The sequence below is a fragment of the Atta cephalotes genome, assembly GCF_000143395.1.
Source record: "Atta cephalotes unplaced genomic scaffold scaffold00002, whole genome shotgun sequence".
Lineage (NCBI taxonomy): Eukaryota > Metazoa > Arthropoda > Insecta > Hymenoptera > Formicidae > Atta > Atta cephalotes.
In genome coordinates this window covers 1377687-1383241 of record NW_012130066.1, presented here as the reverse complement: position 1 = coordinate 1383241, position 5555 = coordinate 1377687, and the positions used below count along the sequence as shown (strand labels likewise).

At 40.4% G+C, this 5555-nt stretch overlaps 1 pseudogene; it reads left to right on the top strand.

Annotated features, from left to right (window-relative positions):
• The first annotated feature begins 4003 nt into the window (after nucleotides 1-4003).
• On the top strand, nucleotides 4004-4644 carry LOC105622618 (annotated as a pseudogene).
• Nucleotides 4645-5555: the final 911 nt, after the last annotated feature.

The following is a 5555-nucleotide window of genomic DNA, read 5'->3' as shown; positions in this document are numbered from 1 at the left end:
TNATATATATATATATATATATATATATATATATATATATATATATAAAGCGCAAGAAATATTACATATTTTAAATATTTTCTAAATGATTAAATGATCATTAAATGATATTGATTTCTATGATACTATGTGCATGGAATTATTTCATGTTAAATGAAAAGTGAAGAGAATACAATTTTCAGGATAAATATCAAAAATTCAAGTATGAATTTATGATGAACAACAATGAAAAAATAATTACATAGCATAAAATATGCTCAAATATCTTTTTACATAAGTGTATTTGATGAAAGCAATACTTTTGCATACAGCCCCTGAAAAAAACACCAGTATCTGCAAAAGCATCATATCGTCATCAATTTCTTTTTATTATGAGAGTTGTCACAATCAAAATGGTTATATACATGTACGTAATCTTACATCGTAAGATCTCATAGATATGATAAGTGTTGATATATTTCGATACTTTTGTTATTTTGTTTGTGTCATTAATATTATATTTACAACGACATTGCACAACAATTTCTGCCGACAAAATATAGTTTTAGGATTAAGAAAAGTAGTATATGTAATGTAATGAAAATGTAACGTAGATTTAAAAGAAATTGTAATAAAAATTTAAAACAAAAATGATAAAGTTACGAATTAAATTTATATTATAGGAATTAGCGTGCATCAATTTTGTTTTTTATCCTGAAGATAATATTGTAAAAATTATCTATTATATTTCAATATATTGATTATATAGGTATATTTCTATGTTTTCATAATACCAGATCTCTATTTGTGCGATAAATTACTTTATGTAGAGTTAGAAATTGTTGGCCATAAATTTATTTTTTAATTGTATATCTTATTTTTTATTAATAAAATGTATGCTGCAAGCTAATCCTAAGCGATTGCACACGTTGCACATTGCTGCTCGAATATTGCACCATGTTATACCAATTTGTGCAATTTGTACAGTTTTGTCTCGTAACGTCTCGTACGTTCATTCGTAATCTTTTATTTTGTATAAATAAAACTTATTTGCATTACTCTTTGTTTCGATTTTATGTATTATATTTTTTACAGAAACAGCGTTTTATTAGTGTTATGTCATCTTGTCGCGCAAGCTATTAGTATCGTACGTGATATATCTTGTGAAGCTTTCCAGATGTAATTTTTTTTTACAGTTATTCATATAATTTTTCAGAATTTCTTAACTATAAACTTCAGAATTTTTTACAATTTTTATATAATTTTATAACTTTTATTTTTTTACATGTTTTAGAAATGCAGAGAAATTCTACATCTTTTCCAGAATATGAATTCTGAAATATTGTAAGATTTTTTATTTTACGATTTTCGAGAAAAAAACTTATAACATCTGAAGAAATTTGTTTTTTTTTAATCTTCATAAATTTAAAATATAAAAATTCTAAAAAATATGCAATGTAAGAATCTTTTTTACCAGTAATTTATTACAGCGCAATTATTTGTACACATTAATAAAATTTTTGATTATTTAATGCTTATGTTAACCAACTAATTATAATGGAAATACATATTTTTTAAAAAATAACTTCAAATTATAATAATAAATTATTGATAAAAATTAAATAAAAATTTTTGAAATAATTTTAATTACAATTTTTTAATTATTCTTCATCATAATTATGTTCCATAAGTAATGTCTACGAATTTTTTCAACAAAATTGTAAAAATCTATTTTGCAAATACAAATTAATTTTTGCAATTTGGAAAGAGTGATTATTTAAAAATATGTCCGCCACAATAATATTTTGAGAAAAAATAGTTGTATTGTTAAACTTAACATAATTCCTTAGTGATGTGTTTTTTAGAAGTTAATTGCGTTGCAAATTACATTCTTTTAATCTTCCGGCACGACTTCGATTCAAATTACTCTAGCGAGCAATTTATACTGCAATTTAGCGCACATTCAGTTTATGAACGTCCGGTTTAGATTGCTCGCGAATTCCGCTTGACTTTGCGGATATGAATGTATCATCGCAAAATCAATGATCTTTACAGAAATCTTAGAGGAGGATGTGCCAAGTCGACTACGTCGAGTCGATTTCCCGTTTATGTAGTTCATGATTCATCTTAAATCATCCGCTTTTAGAAATGTTCTTTCTCTCCAAATCGTCGTTTTTTTTGACTTTGTGATCAAACTTTTCACTCGAAATCCGATTGCCTGGCTAAAGAGAAGAAATAGTCTTTGTTGAATTGATGTTTTTTTTTTTCGTGACACGATTACTTTCCATGAAGTAAAATGATTACGTTTTTCATAAAAGTTAATTCTACATTTAGTAATCGACCTTATTCGCAATTGCTATATAATATGGCTTGATAAAACGATCAACGATTAGCTTGAAACGTTCACTTTTGTTCCAAATGTATACATTCATCATATTAATCGATTCGTTTTCGATTTTAGAAGAGAAGAGAGATTTTCTTCTTACTTTTCTTGATTTTAAATTTACAATCATTACAGTTGTAGTGTCACTTAAATAAATCTAAAACGGATTTTGTCTTTTATTTATGAAATTATATTTATTTTTCTTTTTCTTTAATGTATTATATTTCTATGTTCTTTATTAAAAAGAAAACTGATTCTTTCAAACATAATATGAAATTTTTAATAAGTATCGACAAGTATCAAATTGATATTAAAGGATCGCTATTTTTACAACAAACTGTATATATTAGAAAGCTGTTTACAATCGTTATATAATGTTCACAAATTACAGTTGCCTAAATAAATTCAGAATGGACTTTGTCTTCAATTTATGAAAAATATTTCTTGTTAATATATTATAATTTTTACATTTTTTACAAAGAATTAATATATGTGATTCTTTAGGCTTAATATAGTTTCTATAAAATCATATCAGATTAATGCCAAAAATCGCCGCATTATTTTAACTCTATATTAGCTAAACTGTTAAAAACAGTAAAAATAAAGAAGGAAAAATCGTTCGAAAAAGAAAGTAAAGAATTTCTTTTTTCAGATAAATCAACTTTTAGAATATTATCCAAACGGAACATTTTCATTTTCAAATATTTTAATAACGATTTTTAGTACATTCACCCCAAAGTCATATCCAACGAGGTCTCATTTATATAGCAAAGGGATAATTGAATTAATTTCAATTTAATGAATGAAACGGTACATTATTTTGATATCGAGAATGCAATCCATGGGGCTAAGTGGCGACTGGCGCGACGCGTTGTGCGCCGGGCGGAGGCGGCATCTGGCGCGAGTCGGGGACATTCGCTGTTGTCAAGCGACGCGATATCGCGTTGGCAGGCCTGGCGACGAACATCGGCGGTGGTCGGCGGCGCTCGGTGTGTCGGACGGTGCGGTGCGGCGCGGCGCGGCCCCGAAGGCCGTATTTTGGTACGCGACTACGCGCGCGCGCGCGCTATCTCTCTCTCCTTCCTTCTCTCTCCCGCGCTGAGCGCTCTACCGCCACGACGTTGGCGCCCCGCTCGCGCGCCGCCTCGCGGCCGATTACGCCAACTATTTCGGCATGGATCCAGCTCCATGTTCGCCCGTGAAAGCGATGCGGTGTTCCCGCGGTTAGGACGTTGTACGATTCTCGTGTGTGCTGCGGGAACGTCGCGCGTTACCTGTCGTGGAAGCCGCGTGCTCGAGCGCTCGCTCGACGTCGTCGCGATCGGTGCCCGTTCATGCGCGTCCGCGAGCCAGTGGTGCGTCAGACAACCTCGTCTCGTGTGTCTCGGTGTGGCGTGGCGGCACAGGAGCAGCCGCAGCAGCAACAGCAGCAGCAGCGGCGGCGGCGGCGGCGGCAACGATCTTAATTCAGAGCAGCTCTTACAAGGCGTTCACGTCAGCTGGGAATCCTGTAGAAGCCGATTACGGCTGCGACGCGAGCTGGCGAGGAGGAGCGCTCGTCGGTGCGTGTCGGCGGTGGCGACGGCGACGGCAGCAGCGGCGGCGGCGGCGCGTGCTGCGAGGCCTGCGAGGACGAGGTGAATGCACGGCGGCCGCGGTGTGTGCCAGTGGTGTGCGCGCTCGTCGCCCGTGGAAACCCGCCAAAACCCGCGGCCGCGAACAACCACCACTATCGTCATCCCCAATATCGCTACTACCGTCAACAGTAGCACCAGCAACAACAAAAACAACGATATCAACAACGTTGGTGAGAGAAGGATCCTCTCAGGTGACGGCGACAACAGCATCGTTATAGGTAGTAGCTACAAAAATCCCGTGACGGGCAACAACAAAAACATCAGGAATAGCAGCGGTGTTACTTGCGCACGACGACGACGACGACGTTGTTGTTATTGTTGTTGTTGCCGTGCCGTCTTGTCGACTGCGGCATTGTCTCGGCACGACGCCGCTGCCGGTGACGGCTGATCTCGGGCGGTGGTGGAGAGGAAGTAGAGGTAGAGAGAGGAAGGTCATCGCGCTCGTGTGACGGCGGCGACAACGACAACGGCAACGGCGACGGCGGCGGCGGCGACAGGAATAGCGGCGACCGCCCAGCTCACGCGCTGTCGTTGGCGACAGCAGCGTCGGCGGCTGCGTTCTGTTATTATTTTGCCGCGGTGCTTTTGACCCTTCGGTACCGGGCGAGTTCATTGCGGCGCTGTCGCGGGGGTGTCAGCCGGTAGTACGTCCGCACCGCGCACTCCACCGCATATTCTCCTTCTCCTTTTCCGTCCGTCTGGCGGCAGCAGCGCCGGAGTCGACGGAACGGCCGCCTCGTGATCGTCAGGCGCGAGGATCGTCGACGGGGCGCGTCCCTAAGGCGCCCGTCGTCCCGTCGGTCCCGTCGCGGGCTCCCGGGGACCCCGGGTTCCTTCGAACAGAGTGCAAAGGAGAGTGCAGGACATCGTCGACGAGGGAAAGACGATACCACGTGATAGTCCTCGAGAACGAACGAACGGCCAAGTGTAGAGTCAGTTAGTACTGTCAGTAGTCCGCGAGACGTCACGCGGTTACGCCGCGATCTCGTCATAACCTGAAAGAATCTGAAACTGCCTGAAAGAATCTGAAGGAACCGGAAATCGAGGGTGCTCCATCTGTTTCGTCTCCCTTGTTTCTTCTCTTTCTCGCGCGCGCCAACGAAAACAAACCCGGGCCTTACGAGCGCGGGATTAATATACCACCTCGCCACCTGATCCGGTGGCGCGCTCGCGTCCCTCTTTCGGAGTACGGGACTGTCAACCGTTTCGTTCTGACTTCTGACGGAGTGTGGAGGAGCGACAGCAGGAGAAAGGTGTTCCACGCACACGGGAACAGGAATCTCAGTGAGACCCTTCGGCGCACTTCGGCAAAACGGCCGAGCGGTGGAGCGGAGTGTCCACGTGTGTGAGTCACAGTCATCGACAGATCGTCAAATCACCGGTATATCGACATTATCAACGCTATTATCGTCGCGCATGTTACGCCCAGCCGCGCGACGAATCGTCGCCTCGCGAATCCGTTTCTTTGCGTCCTCCGATCGACTTTGAAGAATAGAGAGGGAAAGAGAGAGAGAGAGAGAGAGAGAGAGAGAGAGAGAGAGAGAGAGAGACGCGCG